Raw genomic sequence first — 21818 nt, 5'->3', positions numbered from 1 at the left:
TATGAAGAACTGATCTGGTTGACTGTGTCTAACAGTCTTGAAGATAAATACTAATATCATGAATTCTAATAACTAATGTAACTGATAACATTAGTTCTGAGAACTGATATAATTGATAGCATAAGTTACTGTATCTGACAATCCATAAATCTGAAGGAACTATCTAATTTTTGTTCTATTTTTGAGTTGACTGTATCTGACAGTCCTAAAATCTGAAAAACTATTTGAGTTCTTTTACTGAGACCAAGACTGAAACTGTGGAAAGTAGTTGTCTAAATGGCATGCCCCAATAACGTATATAGGTAATTTGGGGTCCATTGTCTGCCCCAATAGGAGGCGTGTCAATACCGCGCCACTATGAAGGACAGCTATGAGTTACCCTTATTTGGCAGATACTCAAATGAGATTGGTGGGAATCCTAAACTATCAGGTTAAGCTACCTCATCAACCCTAATCTAAAAGGTTAATATGTCTCAACCTACGGTAGCTACGTAGTTCTAGAACATAAGGACGACTGCTAAGAATCATACCTTGAACTGGTAGGATAGTTCCCGTCCTTGGATTCAGTCGGTGCTAACTTCTACTCTCATCTGAAGGACACTAAAATGAATAACAAAGCTGAACTGAATAACTAAACTGAACTAATTAGCTGAACTAATACTGATTAACTGGACTAATACTAATGGTATTGGTTAACGGAGCTAAACTAAGTTTACTGGATTTCGATGACTGATGGAATGTACTGAGTTCTAAGGACTGGTTGAGAGTACTAAAGTTACTGAGATTAATAGTGAATACTGAGGTTACTAAGCACTGAGATTACTGAGATTATTGGACTACTAACATTACTGAGATTACTGAGTTTTCCTGAGTCACATGGCTAACTGAATTCTATAGATCATGGGTCGACTAAGAGTATCATGATAATATAACATGGCTCTAGGCCTACAACTACATTTTTGGGTATAAGTACCCCCAGGACTCGGTGGAAGGAAACTGACACAACTTGACATTCTTGAGTACATGACCATCAATAACAATCCATAATACATGAGTGAGGTATTTCATGAAGTACATGGTCATCATAATATCTAACTTGAATAGGAATGCTTATAATCAAGTCATAAATGTCATATTCTAATTTGAAGGGCATTCCGACAACATATACTATTCATAACAATGGCATGGAAACCATTTAATCATAAGGTAATGGGAAACATGTAACATTTAGTTCATATTATAATAATTTAGGGATAAATCATGTGATACTTCAAAATCATGATCTTGTTCATAGCATGGAAGGCATATAGACCCACTATGAATCCATTCCCCAATCATCATGTACATTTCATTAACACATATATTACACAACAATGATAAGTGAGCTCTTTGAACATAATAGACTAGCATGAATTTATCATATAGTTCACCCCTAAATTATAATACATGATTTTTATCATTCTAGGCATTTTAGCAAACACCTTACATGCATAATTTTAGGCATAGGTATACTTACCAACATAGCATTCTTATTCCATCCAAAATTCATAGGTTTCAACTATCATAGTCACATGTTTCATGGAAACACATAAGAATACAACCTTGAAACTCAAACCATAATCATCAACATGAATATAGTCATAACACATCATGAAAATCATAATTTACTAATTAAAAGTTGATTCTTAAGCTCCATAGATGAAAGGGACCCGTGGATGAATATTACACATACCTTATTTCTTAATTATATTAAGATTTATGAAGAGAATTTATTGAAATTGAATCTTCTATTAAAACCCTAGCTTGTGTTCTTGAGAGGATTTTGAGAGAAAGAATATGTTTTGGTGAAATAAGGGCTTAATTCCATGTATAGGCATTATATAATGGTGGGAAAAGGGCCATTTTTCCCCAAAAACAAACTGTTGAAGTCACCTGGACCACAACGTATGCGGCACAAACTTTATCGCACACATAAGGGTATGTGTTGCACACCTTATCGCATACATTAGGTTGTACATTGCACACCTAACGTTAAGCAATGCACTCCACTTCGCAAAGTCAAAACGTCTTTCTCGGGTGTCGTATAGGGAAAAATTGGTTTCATTGGAAAGATAATTCAAAGATATTTCATTTGATATATAGTAGGCCCTCTAATTCAATATATACAAGGATTTATGACCGATTGAAGTTGACCCAAGTTTTGACGCTCACTAAAACTTGAACGATAGCAAAGCTTTCAATTTGTAATTAAGTTAGGGAACCTCTATAATCTAAATTCATGCTCAAATAGATTTCCACACTAAATAATGTATTAAAACACTAAATTTACATAGAATTCGAGGCTTTTGAAATTTCTATGCATAGGAATGATGGATTTTCATTCTAGTCCAAAATATGGGGTATTACACCTATTCTGTGAGTTATCTATTTTCCTTCATCCTCTTCCTTATACTCAGACACCGTCTTCTTATTCATTTCTCACCTCTTGAGTGTGAACTCTCAAATTTAACAACTCTCTCAACAACAACCTTTTTAGAGTCATCAATTTACAATGTTTTAAGCTTGGGTATTGGTGGGTTGGTTTGATCAATAAGGAAGTCTAAAGAGGTCTTTTGTGGAATAGACTCTACCACCCCATATTTATCCCCTTCAATCACTGTAATCATGGACAAATCTCTATAGAGGGATAGTGTGTTGAGAGAGTTGTACAGATTAAAAATTGCTACTTCCTTCTCAAGACTCATTATGAGTGTGCCCTCTCTTACATCTTTCTATGATCCTCCTATAACCAAGAATGGACATCCCAATATGACTAGTACTTTTTTATTTTCCTGAAAATCTAATACAATAATGTCAACAAGAATAATAAACTTACAAAAATTGATGATAACATCCTTTATGACTTCTTCAGGATGGGATATGGTCCCATTTGCCAGTTACAGTAACACAGAGCCCCGTCTTAACTTTCCCAAGCCCAAATTATGAAAACAAGAAAGGGGCATCAAATTGATTCTTGCCCCTTAATCACTAAGTGTGTGGACCACCTAAATTTTCCTAATTTAAATGGGGAGAGTGAACTTCCTATGGTCTCTGAGATTTTTGGGCATCTTCTGAATCACCATAGAGTTACACACTTCAGTGAGTGCTACTATCTCCACATCCTATAGCTTAACTTTGTTAGTGGCCACATCTTTCTAGTACTTAGAATACTTACGCTTCCCTGCAAAACATCTAAAATAGGAAGGTTAATATGAAGCTCTCTTAACATGTCAAAGTACTTTTGAAGAATGAATTCTCCTTTGCCTTTATATGCTTCTCTACCTGTTCAGTAACTTTGGTCAGCTAATACTCAGACATCCTCAAATTCTTAGCAATTTGATTATCAACCTATTTAGCAACCAAATTAGCTTCTACCTCCTTACTTTTCTTTGGAGTTTCTTCACTAAGCTCTTGACCACTCCTTAAACTGATTGCCATTACTTGTTTTGAATTTTCCATATCACTTGAAAAACTACCTTGAGGCCTGATATTCTGTGTTGTTGCTATCCGACCGATCTACAACTCCAAGCTCCTTGTATCCATTTTCTAGATTTTTATTTTGGTTTCCAATTGTGCTTAAGAACCTAAGATTTGTTTCAGCTTTTGTTCCACATTGCTAGTGGATTGATTTACTTGAGCCTGTGGTTGCTGAAACTGTTGTTGTTGGGCATTCCATTATTGGTTTGGTGGTTGAGTCTTCAACTTTAGATTGTAGGCATTCCCATAATTCAAGATTTGAATATTTCCCACAAACATCACTGGCTAAAGATTGGCAGGACACATATCTGCTGAATGGCCACTATTACTGCAGACGACGCACCACTTACTTGTCTACTGAATTGTATTTACTATTATTGCAGGATGTGCAACCCCTAACTTCATATTATTGAATTGAGATGTTAATTAATTCCATAATACAGAAATCTAAGCTGATATAACGGTAAATTGATCTACTTCCAGCACTCCTATAACCTTATTTTTAGGTTTTATTAAGTCAGAATGTTATTCATGATTTCTTTGCACAATCTGGTTTAATAAAATATATTGCTGATCATACCTTATTCCAACACTTGACCACCTGCAGTTGAATCTAGAAATTTTTTTATGTTGTGATCAAGTGCTTCAACAAAAGTTTGAGCTAATACCTCATTGGACATCTTATGATGTATACTGTCCTGAAGAAAAGCTTTGAATCTCTCTCATGTATGATATAAGTTCACATCTGCCCTTTTTTAGAAGCTCACAATATCACTGTATTAACAGATAGAATGAATTGGATGAGGAATTTTCAAGCTAAGTTATCCTAGGTTATGATTAAACTTATTGGCTTAGCATTCAACAACTTTTTCTCTTCCCCTAATAGAGAAAAGGGGAAAAAGTGTCATCCTAACATAGTTAGTTGACACACCTGTAGGAATGAATTTGTCACTGGTCCCCAAAATGTTTCACAGGTGGACTTATGGATTTCTATGTAAAGGGCTTAGAAAGTATCCACTACTGATCAAAAGTTGCACTATGTTCTGTTTCAGCTCAAAGTTACCTCCAACAGCCGATTTCTTAAAGCAGAGGTCAAATTTTTCGAAATTAGGATTGCCCCTTCACCAACTATCCTACGGGATAGTTGATCTTCATCCATTAGAGTAGGATCATCTTGTTCCTCTGGAAATTGTAGATTATGGGAGAGAATGATTACTTCTCTATTTCATTGATAGAAGCGTTGTTTAGGTTCAGGGCTTAGTTTAACAAATTCCCTATCCCTTGCCAACTTACTAGCCTGTAAACCTATTTCCCTCAAAATTAATCCCAAGAAAAAGAGTAAAGCACCAAACAATTCTAAAAAGTGAAAATAAAACAAAAATAGTTGCTAATTTACAAGTCCCAGGCAACTGCGCGAAGAACTTATTCCCAAGCGCACACGCAAGTATATCTAGTTGCACCAAGTAATACAATGTCCTTAAATAAATATGAATATCAATCCTGACTTGTGTTAAAAGCTATCTACTTCTAATTAAACTATTGAGATTAAACTAGTGTAAATGTAACCAGAAGTGTTTAAAAGTTTCTAATTAAAAGAAACTAAAATAATACGAAAAAGTAAAGACTTTGGACAATCAATAGATGAAAATCTGGGGTTGAAGCACTACAAAAAATCATACAACCCTATTTAACTTCATTGGTTAGATTATGTATCTTGGTTGTTAATTCGTAGGGTTTATCTCATGATCTTGGTCTCCTGACCTCTAATTGTATAACTACCTTGGACATTATAGTTACATAATTAAGCAGGAATATAATAATCTAATTAGATGCATGGATCTATCATCCTACATGTGAACCAAGCAAGTCTTCTAGGTATATCTCTATCCTAGTCTCTAATTAAAATTCCATATTTCATAAAAGAATAAGAACCTAACTCTTACTATTCTATCTTCCTATTCCCGCTCCCGAGATCACAAGGTCGACAATATATGTATTCTAAGGTTAGATACTCCTTAAATTAGTTAAAACAAGGATAAGCAAATGACCAAATATGATAATAAATCCAAAGAAACTCAATTCAATGTGAAAGTAAACATGTTCTTTGCCTTAACCCCAGAAAGGGGGCATTTAGCCACTAATAGACAAAACTGTAATCAAGATTATTGAATACATGATACAATCCACTAAAACTCTAAAGTAATAGAAGAAAAAATTAATTGAAATGTTTTCCATCCCCCCTCCAAGTTTCTGAAATGCCCTGAGTTTGTACCCCAAACGCTACACGGTGCTCATAATTCCTAGGGACCACAAAGCTAACCCATTATTGGTACCTATTGTAATAACTGAATAATAATGTTGAATAAATATATGGAATTAGGTGGAAACATGACATAAGGTTCAATCTGTAAATAATACTGAATAATATTGAATGTGGTACTAAATACCAAAAATGAAATACAAAATTGATATCTGAATAACTGTCTGAAAATATAATCGTCTGGGAAGCCTCGAACTTTCTGAATTGTGAAGTTGATGGGACAAGTCCCCAAATAACTCCGTCTACTGACATAAACTGAAATACTATAAATAGTAATCATGTCCTCAAACTATGAGGACTCATCACTAGGCTGAATGCTAAAATTTTGGTTTACTAAGGGTGCTCTGGAGCTTTTTCATAGGAACCTATGATATAAGACATCATAGCGCAAAAAGCATGTGTCAGTACTTTGAATGTACTGGTATGCTCCGTGAGGTAAGCCGATATGCATGGGTTCATATGCATGAACAATAATAACTGAATGAGAATACATACATAAATATGTATACCATAATTGAAATCGTGATAACAATGAACAATAGGTCTGAATATTGATCAACTGATATTGTATAACTAATAACTGGGTGACTATTTCTAAAAGTACTAAATTCTAGAGAAATATACTGAGTTTCATATTGAGCTGAGTTAAGCAACTATATCTAATAGTCCTGAGTCTGTAGAACGGAACTGAGTTCTATTCTGAGACTGAAACTAAAACTGAGACTGTGGGAGGTAATCATCTAACTGACATGCCCCTTCTCTAAGTGATTTGGGGTCCAACCTATAACCCCAGTTGAAAGGGTGTCAATATCATGCCACAGGTAAGGAAAAACTATGAGTTAACCCTCTCTGATAGGAAGCTCTTTCGTCAACCCTTGCTGGTAGGAGAACTCGAATGATATGTATCAACCCTCATAAAGTCTAGCAGCAAGATATATCAACCTACGCTGACTACGTTGTTCTAGAGCACAAGGATTGCTTCTAAAGATCATACCCTTTACTGGTGGGTGAGCCCCCATACTTCGGTTCATTAGCTGCCGAATCCTACTCCCAACTGAATAGACTTTGAACTGATTTCTAGTCTGTACTAGGCTGGACTGAACTATTACTGAGTTTACTACTTAGCTAAACTGAACTAAGTTCAATATGTTTCTATTGACTGATGAAGTACTACTAAATTTTATTAGCTGATATGGTTTACTAAAGTTTGAACTATTACTGAATCTAATGAGTTTTCCTAAGTTCTATAATTACTGAGAGTACTATTGATTGTGACATAGCAATACTGTTCTATAACTGACCATGGCTCTAGATAAGCAGCTAAATTATTGGGTACAAGCAACCCCAGCACTCAATATCATAAATTAAGAGACATGGCATACATATGAAAACTATGAACTTGATTCTCATTCATTCATTGGGGTATTTTAACAAACACTTGCATGATATATCTTGCACATAGGTTAACTTGACATGAATTCTTGATCAAGAATCCGAAACTTGTCCAGATTTACCTATGGACATTTCTGATCATAAATCAATCTAAACATCAATATTTTAATGGATGTAAAGGTTGAAAAATAATATTGCCAACCTTCGTAGGATAAAATGACACTAAATATGAGTACTTAGCTAAAATATTCTAAGTCTGGGACCCCTTGACAAGTCCGAAGGACTAAATTAAGCTTAGGATTTTGTGGGGTCTTACATTATCTCCCTCTTGGAAACATTCATCCTTGAATGAGATTGTTGAGACTGAGAATACTTATAGAATGAACTTAGACACTGAGCATGCACAACTGAGACATGGTTTCATGACTGAAATTACTAATACATTGAATTTTCATACTACACATGCATATTTGAAGCATGAGTATAGCTGAACATGATTTATGAAGGCATGATTGGGATAACTGATAAACTGAGTCTATATATTGAACAAGCATATCAATGCATGGATAGATGACTGAACTGGATCAGGAACGTATAACTAAACATACAATAGTAACGGATACAAAATTTATAATTGAAGTTTGAACATGAAACTGAATAAGCTCAAGCAAACTATTACTTAAACTGAAAAATAATGATGAACTCATAATTATTTTCAGAGTATGCATGAATGGGAACATGAGAACATGTCTGAGACTAGAACGTGATACATGAACTAAATATCATGAACTAATTGGGACTCCTGGAATATGTGGCTTACGATTGGGATTGGAACTTGAGGATTAACCTATTAGTACCTGCTATTACAACTAGATTCATTACGTGAAGAGAACTGCGAGGTTTATGACATGAAGGCTTGGGGTTATAGTGCATCTCACCGTTGTTAATGTCCTGCGAAGAATTCTAACTTGGTGGAGATATTAAGAAAAACATGGGTGATGCACAAGGCAACTACAAACTGAATCGTGAATGAATTTATTTGGGGCCTAAAACTGAGCCATGATATATGAACTAAGCTAAAAATGCAACTCCCAGTTTGATCCATCTTAGAATAATTACGTTCATAAGACTTCAGATAGTGCAACTAGATGTAAAGGTTAAAAACCAAACTGCACGATCATGTCCATCTAACTGCTAAACTGAGTTACTGGCTTGACGGTATAACTCATACTAAAAACTTACTCTCAACTTTACTCTCCACCTTAGTATAATACTTTACCTGGGACTACTAAAAATTATATTCATATAGGTGCTGCACATGAATGCGTAAGCGTACTAACGTACCTGATTAACTTAATGACTGGCAGCTGAATACTGGGCAGTTAAAACTGAACTGTACTTAGGCTGAATAACTGGACTAAAACTATAGAGTATTATAAATATGAGGTAAGGACTAATTGAGTAACATGAGATAACTAAGCATGAATTCATGGAAACTCTATTATTTGAGAATGCAATACCAAGCGTATAACGTGATTCTAAAATATTTTGTAAACTGAGGTACTAAAATATTGATAACTGAATAACTAATAACTGCAAACTATGGTCAATCAAACCTGAAACTAAACTGAGTTACTGATCTGATTACTGGACTGAACTGACACTATAACTAAGATTTTAACTGTGACTACAATTGATATGGTAACTGGAACTAACAACACTGTAAGGCATAAGTGCAGAAGTCATGAGCTGCATGACTTGAGTTTTGAGGTTCTGTATTCAAAGAACATGATTCGTACTACTAAGTGAACTGGAACTACTCATACTAGGAATTGAAAATGCACACAACTCTATGAAAAGAGCATGAATATAAGTTGTGTTCACAGAGCTGAGATGTAAAGCATGCATAGGAATCGTGATGACTATGTGCAAACTTTGAACTGAGGTAAATACGGGCTGGGCATCATTCCCACCCATTAATTTTATATGAATACTGATGGTACTACTAAAATCTGGAAGCCTGACATCCTGAGATATCATAATCGAACAGTTTTTTTATACCCATCGGGCTATGATAGAATAAGCCACTAGGGAAGAGGCTGAGAAAAGTTTTGTTAATATGCGATCTGACTTTAAAGTTAACTACTATGGAAGGAGTTACAAAAGATAAAGAAGCTCCTGGATCTTATGAGACATAAACATGTAAATGAGAGGTTTGTAACGTACCATTGACCGCATCAGGAGAACTATCCTAATCATTCCTGGACTAAAGTCCATAAAGCCTATTTGGGCACTACCCACAGGAGGCACTGAAAGTGGCACCCTGCTGATTTGGGTGATTCAACTGAGCCGAAGGACAAGTGTGCTGACATCATGGACCATCCTTAGGATATTCTCAAACTCTGTGACCTGAATCGCCACATCTAAAACACATATCACTGCCGACTCTACACATACCCCTATGATTCTTACTATATTCTTCGCAAAGAAGATTTGTATGAAAACCGCTTGCACTACTCTAGATTTTTAAGCCTGGCATCCCATCATGATTGTCATTCTTGAACTTTGGTACTGGTGTACTAGCTAAAGATGGAACTGGGGCTGAAAACTTCTGGCAAAATTGAGAAAGGTTAACACCCTTTGACCTTGGCTGGGCAAAACTAAAGCTACATGTTCTGGCCCTCTTATTCTCTCTCCTTCTTCTTAAGTTTCTGTTCCTTAATCTATTGAGCATGGACCATAATCCTAGATATGTCCATCTCTTTAATCAACATCACGGTCCTACAATCCTTAACTAGTCTACCCGATACCCTAGACACAAACTTGCTCATCCTAGATCTATTATCTACTACTACATAGGGAGCATACCTGGCTAACTTAGTAAAATTGAGGGAATCCTCTTTTACACTCATACTAAATTGCCTAAGATTGATGAACTCTAACACATTGGCTTCTTTTAGCCCTAAGATAAAGAATCTATCTAAGAAGGCTATAGCAAACTCTTCCCACTCTATGGGCTCTGCATTTGCATCCCTATCAACCCTCTACTACTTAAACCACGTATGGGTTACATCTTAAAGATGATAGGTAGCTAATTCAACACTCTCACCATAACTCACTCATATGATATCAGTAACATTCTAAACCTGGTCAAGAAATTCCTAAAGGTCCTTATATGACTTAGAACTTGTAAAATGTGGATGGTTCATGTGGTTGAAGTCCCGAATCCTAGAAGAAATAGTATTGGCCACTGGGTTAGCCAGAACTGCAGATAGACGTTCATTCTCGGCTACAACCGAATTAGCTAGATTGGTGAAGGATTCTCTGAACACCGCGTGGGAGACATACTCATCCAAAGGATGTGGATGGATGGGCTAAGGGGCTGACTGATCTCCCATTCGTATTCCCCGAGTCTTCTTTGGAGTCATATTATATAAATGGAAGAGAAAATAGAATTTGAAGGAGAGTGTAACTGGAGCTCATGCTCACTCGTATGATAGGAATACGTAAAGAGGGGAAATTATTCCTAAAATACCTCGTATCCTCCTATCCATAAGTGTGGCTCACAACACACCTATGCATAAGACTGTACTAGATATGACTTCTAGACTTCCTAGGACTCTATTGAACCTTCGGCTCTGATACCAAGTTTGTAATGCCCCGAGTCTGTACCCTAGATGCTATATAGTGCTCATAATCCTAAGGGACCACAAGCTAACCCATGACTGGTACCTGCTGCAATAACTGAATAATAATGCTAAATAAATATACCAAATTAGGTGGAAATATTCCAAAAGGTTAAGTCTATAAATAATACTAAATAATACTGAATGGGATATTAACTACCAAAACTAAAAGACAAAACTGAAATCTGAATAACTATATGAAAATAGTATAGTCTCGGAAGCCTCTAACTATCTGAACTGTGGAGTTGATAGGACAACTCCCTAACTAACTCTGTCTACTAACATAAACTAAAATAATATAAATAGTAATCATGTCCTCAAACTATGACGACTCACCACTATGATGAATTCTAAAAGTCTAGTCAACTAAGGGTACGCTAGAGCTCGTGCGTCGGAACCTATGATATAAGTCATTATAGCACAAAAAAGAATGTGTTAGTACTTTGAATGTACTGTTATGCTAAGTACGGTAGGCTGATATGCATGGGTTCATATGCATGAACAATAAGAAATGAATAACATGAGTATGACTGAATGATATTACATGCATGAATACGTATACCATAGCTAAAATTGTCATAACATTGAACACTGGGTCTGAATACTAATCAACTAATACTGTATAACTAATAATAGGGTGACTGTATTAGACAGTCCTAAATTCTGGGGAACTATGCTAAGTTTCATACTGAGATGAGTTAAGAAACTATATCTAATAGTCCTGAGTCTGTAGAACTGAACTAAGTTCTATTCTGAGACTGAAACTGAAACTTAGATTGTGGGAGGCAATTGTCTAACCGACATACCCCTTCTATAACTGATTTGAGGTATAACCTATAACCTTAGTTTGAAGGGTGTCAATATCGTGCCACGGTTAAGAATGCTGTAAGTTAACCCTCTCTGATATGAAGCTCTTCCGTCAACCCTCGGTGGTAAAAGAACTCGAATGAGATGTATCAACCATCATAAAGTCTAGCAAGAAGATATCTCAACATAAATTGTCTACATAGTTCTGGAATACAAGGACTTCTTCTAAGGATCACACTCTTTAATGGAGGGTGGTCCCCCATCCTTGGGTTCACTTGGTGCTGAATCCTACTCCCAATTAAATAGACTTTGAACTAATTTCTAGTCTGTACTAGGCTGAACCAAACTATTACTGAGTCTACTACTTAGCTGAACTGAACTGAGTTTACTGAGTTTTCGTTGACTGATGGAATACTATAGAATTCTATTAGCTAATAGGGTTTACTGAAGTCTAAACTGAATACTGAGTTAGACTAAACTATTACTGAATCTACTGAGTATTCCTAAGTTTTATAACTGACTGAGAGTACAAATGATCGTGATGTGACTGATATTGTTCTATGACTGACCATGGCTCTAGACAAGCAGCTAAATTATTGGGTACAAGTACCCTAAAGACTCAATAGCATAAATTAAGAGACATGGCATAAACATGAAACATGTAAACTATGAACTTGATCATCATTCATTCATTGGAATATTTTAATAAACACTTGAATGATATATCTTTCACATAGGTTAACTTGACATGAATTATTTCTTTTATTAGTTCACATGAACAATTTATCAAACACTTAGAAGGCATAAAACATGTGCATAACACTAATCAACATGTGAGCACACAAATTCACATATCAAATTCTCAATTTGAAGGCTTTAACATGATTTCACATGATAAGATATATAAATCAGTAAACCCAACATCAATCTTAGCATAGAACATGGATTTGAAACTCAAATAACCATTATAGACATGAATATTATCAAACCCAACATGAGATTCATAAAATCCATATACTTAAATTTTAAAAGTTGGTTCTTGGATTCCAAGGGTGGAAGAGACCCTTGGATGAACACTTCACATATCTTTGTTGAAAAATTTCTGAAAATTATAGTTGAATCTTGAGCTCTTAATTTGAAATTAGATCTTCTAGGGTTTTATTCTTGAGCAAATTTGAGGAAGAATGACTATATTTACTCTATAGGGTGTTTAATTTCTTGTTTTAGGGACTGAGGGTCGAGGGAAAAAGATCTAAATACCACCAAAAATGTGGTCTTTTAATGACTGAAAACGTGGCTACCGAAGCGCAGGTCAATGCAGCGCGTTGATGCCATTGATGCTATATCCTATACGTCGCTCCATATTCATGTCGATTCACTGGAATTGGATGCTGGTAGCTGTGGAAAATATTAATAAACACGATAGTCGACGTGGCATGCCAAGATCGCGTTGATCTACTATTTTAAGATTCCAAAGGATCTTCAAATAAAGTCCAAAAAAACTAAAACTCGTCCAGAAACACCTATGGACATTCCTGATCATGAATCAACCTAATCATCAACATTTTAATGGATGTAAAGGTCACAAAATAAGATTGGCAACCTTTGTAGGATAAAATAACACTATCTCTGAGTACTTAGCTAAAATATTCTAATTTTGGGACCCCTTGAAAAGCCTGAAAGACTAAATTAATCTTATGATTTTACGGGTATTACAGTTTCAAACCCTTCCAAGGTGTTTCCAATTGATTTAATATGTTCCTTTTATTATGGGACTTGATTTTTTAAAGTCTACACTTCACTGCGATTCGGGGCTAGTTTTTTGCTTCTAGCTACGTGACGCGGCCTTATTGTAGTGAGATACTAGATTGTTAAACTTAATAATTACCCCTCACTGTAATTGAGGGCTATTTTTCAGCGTCTAGCTCCGCGACGTGGTCTTGTCATCTCATGTGTCCTATTCTCATCAAGTTGTATCTTATGTTTTCGTTGCTCCAATTGTATATCCTTTATATATCATCATAATCAATTCACCAAGCATCCTATATCATTAAACACAACATATTAGACATCAACACACACAACATCCAAAACGATGAACTAAAAACTTAAGCTAAGAATGCTAGTTTTACCCCTTTTGATCTTTCACTTAGCTTTGACTCTTGACTTGATTCAATTGTACTTTAAACACTATACGCAAGTTGTTTCACATATAATTATCCAATTATACCATTAGGAATACATTATACACATTAGAATCCATTTCTATCAACTAGAATAAAACCTAGCTCAATCTAGTAACACTAGTTTTCTCATATGAACTCTAAAGGACAAATTTGATTCCCAAATTGTTTTAAATGCACCTTAAACATTGTGATCAAGTGCTTAAACTCTTAGATGATCATTTATATCATCACTGACTCATTAATCACACAAGAAGACCTCAAAACACATTTAAATAAGCTCGGATAACAACACTAATATGCATAATTCCACCTTAGATCAGAATCTTTCACGATCAAATTACTTAGTAGTATTAAATCAAAGACCAAAACTTAGCATGATCAAGTATTTAAAATATCATTATTACCCTCTCTTACCTGTAAGTGATTCATTAAATATTGGCATTTATTATTATGAAGAAATCCATTATTAAGGTAGATAATGTGATTTGTCCTTTAGTTAATAACAATGATAATGAGATTATAATCTAATTAGAATAATATCAATCATCGATGCAACAATCATGAATGTATTGAATCTATGCATTTCACCACCAGTATTAAAATAATGAATTAATAAATATAATAGCACATCTTCCTCCATCTCGTATCGAAGAGATGTGTATAAACACACACACACACACATATATATATATATTAATAAACTACAATAGTATCTCTTTCAAGGATAAACACTTCTAGGATATCAAACCAATATTATAACATGGCCTTTGGACCAATAATTTGTCTGGAATGATCATTAATTCATGAGTATGGCCTTAGGACCACATTGATATCAAGAACTCATATCAATACTCATATTAGTAAGCCATCTGGTATTCATAAGTCAAAGTTTAGCTATGAGGCATAACATCCTTATAGGTCATAAGGTATATGTATAATCATCACACATCAAGGAGGCATTTAATAAGTAAGGCACCTCATATGTAGAAGATATATCATATCACTAGGACTTAAATCATAACTATAAGAAATATCATCTCTATAGGAAAATATCATATCTAAGAGAAATAACATTTCTATTGTCCAATTATCATATCTAAGATAAATAACATCTCTAAAATCTCAATATCACATCTAAGAGAAAATAGCATCTTTGATGACCCAATATCATGTCTAAGAGGAAAATATATCTTTAATGGTCCAATATCATAACTAAGAGGAATGAGAATCTATAAAGGCCCAATATCGCATCTAAGAGGAATAAGCATATCTAAAGGCCCAATATCACCTATAAAGAATATCATGGCTATAAGACATTCATTATTATCTAGGGGGCGAATGCCATCACTAAACATAAAACCACCAAGTAACCTTACACTAAGGTTTACTTGTCTCAACTATGCCAACCATCCATAAATAAGTCCACAAAGGCTAACATAAGTCTTGGCCTAAGGTGGGCCGAACGATCCCACTTCTAATACTCAATTTCATATTTAGGCACCTTATACCCCAGACTAGCCTAAGATATCTAGTTCAACTTCTCGATATCATTTAAGCCACAACCAATCCTAAGATACGAACTTTATCTAAAACCGTGGGCATTTATGTCAATTCTTCCCAAATTACGATTTTCAAGATCACTAGACTAGTCCAACTAAGATTAAACTTACTAACCCTAATTCCACAACATAAATCTCATCCCAAACCAAGAATTATATCATATCCATGCTACAATTTAGTCAAATTTAAGGAGAAGTCAATAGAATCCAAAAAGTGTCCTAAACGTACCTTATGAGTCCAGAATCCTCATCTAATCCACAAACTTCAATAATCAATACTAAGTTATTTGACTCATAATCAAGCAAAATATTCAAATCCACATGCCATATATAATATGCATCATCTTCGAAGAAGAGTCGGTAGAATCCTACCTCAAATTCTAAATAAGAAACCTTACATCATTCACCACACATCAATCTTCACTTCACAACCCCCAAAATACCATCACACTATCAAAATTGTAATCTACTCATCAATAAGATTCTCATGGCACCCTTATTGCACTATTGTACTTCAGGACCAAAAATAACACCAAAAACCCCAAGTGGATCAGACTTACGGAAATTATATTTTTGAGGTTAATCCAACGTCCATAGATTATCAAGGAATCTTAACCCTCAAGAAATAGGTGAAAACCAAGAAAATTTTGGGCTAAATCATGGCCTAAGTGAATTTAGGGTTTTCAGTCTAAACTAAGAAATTCAAGCATGAATTTGATGTATTATTAACTTAAATTTGAAGATTTTTGCATTAAAAGATGTTAATCAAGCTTCCAAGTCACGCCCAAGAGTCAATTTAGAGTTATCTCACCCTTTTAGGGCTTAATGTTCTCGAAAATAAAAAAAAAGCCAAATCAGAAACTAGGGGCCTATTTATAGCTCATTCATACATGGAGACTTTGAGATCGCCATCAAATGGACCGTGATAGCCCATGTTGTAATCACCATAGGCCTTTGCTTCAATCGTAAAGGCACTTGTACCAACATAGTAAAAACTTATTTTTGACCCTAGGAACTCATTCGAACTCCAATTTTCTCAAATGAACTATATAACCCACTAAATTTGATTTTTCGGATGCATTTGAAAAGTTAAAATTTTCATCCAAGGTTATTTAGACCAAATATGAGCCCCACAGCCCCACACCCATATCTTTTAATTTTTCAACTTTTGGACCAATGGGTTGTAATGTGCTCGGGAACATTGCAACCCAACCAAAGGTCTTACTTTCCTAAAATCAATATTCCAAAGCTACTGACTAATTCAGAGTTAGCATTCAAGATCATTTTACTTAATTTCTTGCTCGGTGTCCATTTGGAACAAGGGAAGACTTCGAAATAAGAAATTAATTATAAAAACCAAACGAACTACTCGGTAACCCAGTGATCAGTCCGAGGAAGTCATAAATGACTTAGGGTAGCTATTGAATAGCTCAAACGGCTAAGATAAGCAAAAGTATAAAAGATGATCTGAAGGGTCATTACTGGAAAATAACTATAGAATACGATTTTTGAGCAATTATGTAATGTGACATGCCCATGTGGGGCTTGTATTTTGTTGTTATTGACTTATGATAATATATTCTGTGTTGCTCATACAGGGGCTTTATTTGACATCATCGGCTTATTTGTTCATCTGAATGCCTTATTTATTAATTTGATGCTCGAATGGGGGCTTGAATAGATATTATAGGCATTATTAAGCATTGTTTTCCTTTGCCGTGATAGAAATGTATGATTTATGGATTGATATGGCATTAATGATTCCTTTCATACATGTTTATTCCAATAGTTCGCAACTAGAATTGACATCATGAATTATATCTTTTATATGTATTGAATAGATACTATAGGATTTATTGAGAACTATTTGCCTTTATCGTGATAGAAATGCCCGATTTATGGATTGATATGGCATTAATGATTTCTTACATACGTGTTTATTCCAATGGTTCCCACCTATAATAGACATCATGAATTATATCTTTTATATGTATTTGATGGATTGAATATCTTCATCCTATTTGATTATGAGCATTATACCTTAATTGCATACATACACATTCATGAGATGTCAGTACCATTGAGAAATACTTATTTTTGAAAAAAAAGAGTGAGACATTTTTTAAAATTCCTAGACCGAGGGATGTCCTATTACGGTAGATTGAGACCAAAAAATAACATTGGTGGAAATTTGCGATAGTATATGGGTTGTGAAGCCCCCATGGTTCCTATTTTTGAAGCATTAAGGCTTGATAGGTGTATACAAAAATTTATGCGATGACAGTCAACTATTCATGTTATCATTCATTGCATTTGCACGTTATGTGTTGCTTTTACGTGTTAGTTTTTGTGTATTAGTATCTATCAATACATTCATATATGCTTATCCTTTTTACTGTCATATATATATATATATATTACAAATATTAGTTGAGATGATGTTAGATACCATTTGAGAACTTTTCTTCTTGTAGATCGCATGCTCGTAGTATTTTCAAGGTTTATCTTTTTTCCTACTTTGCTTGGTCGGCCTATGATACCTACTTAGTGCAAGTGGACCATACTAACTCCTACTATGCCATTTTGGTGCAGATCCTAGCATATGTATAATATGCGGAGGTTGATTCATGCAATTTTGTTAGTGACTATTGAGGTACTGGCCCACTTTTGACTTTTTAATCTGACTTCAAACCTCCTTGTCACAACCTGAACCAAGGTCTGACCATACTGGGTATATCAAGCCCACTATGGGCCGGAGACCAACCCTATTGTGAGCATAATTATAATCATAATAATTATGTGGAAGCCAAGTAAACAGTAAAAAGAAGATGGATAAATTACTCAATGAAACTAAGTGTCCAAACTATAACCAACCAATCCATATTTGTCAATAATAGCCTCTTAAATAAGAATACCAAACGGTTTGAGACATTCCCCCGACCATGACAAAAGGAATCCAAAAGTATTGAGTTAAAATAAAAATAGATGGAGATGATAAGTCCTTTCGAAGGATGGAAGCTCACCACTTCACAACTATTTAAGGGAGATGATAATTCACCTAATGTTGCACAGGGGTAAAAGAACTATCGTTGAACCTTACATTTTAAGACAATCTAGCATCCTTTGATGGTTATCGGGGTGAGCACTATCATGTAAATCAAGGGACATGATAACATAATTTCATGTCAAAAAATTAGTAAAACCACAATGCAAACATGTATATACATATATGTAAGATGTTTGGATTGGGAACCAGGCTTAATCATGAGATTTAAAACAATTAACCTGGATTATGTATCTCTAACCATCCTAAAAGCACCCATGAGTTATATGGGTTTGCCTCTCCTCATCAGAAGGGCCCTACTGCGTGGGCACCGCATAAATCAGAGTAAATCCAAGAAAGGGCCAAAGCCACCGAGCTTCTAACCATTCCAAAATGTAAATATATAGTGTGGCCCATGCACATGGTTTCAAATATGGTTTCTGCGTCGATCCACCTAGGACCTATACTTTCCACATTGAGCTACACAACCCCCTTAAATCCCAATTAAAATCATTTACACATATTCCGATCCATTAACCTAGGAATCTTTCAGTTAGGAATTTTTACTGTTGGTATTTGCCATACCAAATAAAGATTATGCTTGCAAGACGATTCCATTATGTCATTCCAAAATCAATTAGCCAAATTCACTCCAAATTTTTCAATAAAAAACAAATCTATAGCCACCAAGGCCTTTCCCAAAAACCAATATATGTTCCATTAACCTTTTATACATTGCAAGGTTTCAAAAGTGAAGTAATTTATGTATATATCCATGTTTCAGAACAATTTCACAAGTTCAGTTGATGTTAAAGCAAATTTCAAAACATTAAACCATCAAATTTGGGGAAACCCATGTTCCCCATTTTAATTCCCTCACTCATGCATTTATTTAGTTCAAAATCATGAGAATAAGACATAAACAATAAATTCAAAACCATGGAAATTCCATTCATGCAACAACCATTCAAAATCCCTCAACCCATATTAAAAAACTAGCACTTAAACCACATAGATAACAATTAAGTACATGCTTTTATATAAAATCAATTTAGGGAAGAGATACAGACCTTAAACACACAAGAATTTGAAGTCAATTTGAAGCCTGGAGCCCAGATAATAAATTCTCTATGAAACCCTTGAGTTTTCTTAGGTTTTGAGTTGGAGATTGAAAGAGAGTAATTTGATCCTTCAAAGTTAAAGGAAATAAGTTTATTTTATGTTTAAGGTTTGTACAAGGGTAAATAGACCCAAAAGCCCCTCACCTCAAGTGTGAAAATTTAAAAACTACACAAAAACTCTGCCATGGCATGGCACGCCAATATCACAGAGACTATCCTCCATGACACGCTTACATGGCGGAAGGTAGTCTCCTTGACACAATGAAAATGCGGAGGTTAACCTTCGTGGCACATTGATATTGTAGACCCCTACTGCCTCGGAGTCTTAAAATTTCCCTAAACCATATCCAAAAACACCAAAACTTTACCCAAATACCCTTTTAACATCCCTAAACATAATTCAAGTGAAAAATTTATATTTTAAATTTGGGAAGGTCAAAATTAAATTATGGGAATTTTAAGGGTCTTACATTGTACCCCTCTTAGGATCATTCATCCCCGAATGATACGTTAGGATACTTTTAGCATAAGAATAGGAAGAACGCACTAGAGTCAAATGACAAACTCGAAAAATGACAAATGGAAAATGAAACTCATACCTTAAGAACGTGAATGGATATTTAGCCTTCATATCTTCCTTAGCTTCCCCTGTAGCCTCTTTCACCTTATGATCTCGGCAAAGAACCTTTACTGAATCCGCATCCTTAATCCTTATACAATAAACTTTCCTATCTAATATATCCACCGTGACTTTCTCATACAACAAAGAATCCAAAATACCAACATTCTCAATAGGCATAATCAAATAAGGATCACCGAAGCACTTTTTCAACGTCGACACATGGAAAACCAGATGAATGGAACCTAAACTCACAGGAAAATCAAACTCATAAGAAACATTCCCAACTCTCCTATAAATCAAGTTTAGACCCATGTAACAAAGACTGAGCTTTCCCTTCATCCTAAATCACACTGCTCCCTTCATAGGAGACATCTTTTGGAATACCCAATTATTTACTTTGAACTGCAATTCCCTTTTCCTCACATCCGTATGAGACTTTTGGCGACTTTGAGCAGTATTAAGTCTTTATCTAATCACTTTTACCATTTCTATGGCTTGGTAAACCATGTCAAGACCAAACAACCTAGTCTCACCAGTCTCAAATCATCTAATAGGAGACATACACCTTATACAATAAGGAGCCTCGAAAGGAGCCATATAAATGATCGAATGATAACTTTTATTATACATAGACTCAATTAGAGGCAAATGATCTACCCAACTTCCCTTGAAATCAATTCCAAAGACCATTAGCATATCCTCAAAATTTTAAATAGTAAGCTCTGTTTGCCTATTTGTTTGAGGGTGGAAAGCATTGCTATGGTTCACTTGCGTACCCAAGCCTTACTAAAATAAATGCAAAAAGTAAGATGAAAACCTCATAATTTTTAGAAATAATGGACACTGGTGCATCTGGTAGCTTCATAATCTCCTAAATAGACAACTTTGCATAGTCGTCTCCTGAGTCGTTAGTCCTCATAGGCAAGAAGTTAACAGATTTAGTCAGTTTATCCAAAATGACCCAAATTGAATCATACTAGTTGTTAAAACCTAGAAGACCCGTTATCAATCCATATTGATCATCTCCCACTTCCATACGGGAAACTCTATCTCTTAAGACATGTCACCAGGCCTTAAGTGCTCAACCTTAATATGCTGACAAAAATGCACTTAGCAATAAAATTTGTTGTATCTCTCTTCATATTGTTTCATCAATAGATCTCACTCAAGTCATGGTACATCTTAGTAGAGCCTAGATTAACTGTATATCGGGACTCATGAGACATAATTGGATTCCTTTCTCACAAACCATCAACATCTGGAATACACAACCTACCTTAGTACCTCAAGAGACTATCGCCCCTAATCTCAGATGCCACAATCTTTTGTTGACCCACATCTTCCTTAATCTACATAAAAATAGGGTCCAAAACCTGTTTCTATTTTACCTTAACACCAAGAGATAATTTGACCACTTCTTGAATGATAAATCCTCTATATTTAAAGTCCAAGAGATGAACTCCTAAGATAGCCAATATATGAGTGTTCTTCACTAATCCTCTTTTCACCTTATCAACATGGGATAACCTCCCCATAGATAATCTGCTAAGAGCATCAACAGTAACA

The sequence above is a fragment of the Capsicum annuum genome, chromosome 2, assembly GCF_002878395.1.
Source record: "Capsicum annuum cultivar UCD-10X-F1 chromosome 2, UCD10Xv1.1, whole genome shotgun sequence".
In the NCBI taxonomy this organism is placed as follows: domain Eukaryota; kingdom Viridiplantae; phylum Streptophyta; class Magnoliopsida; order Solanales; family Solanaceae; genus Capsicum; species Capsicum annuum.
This window is presented reverse-complemented; position numbering follows the sequence as displayed.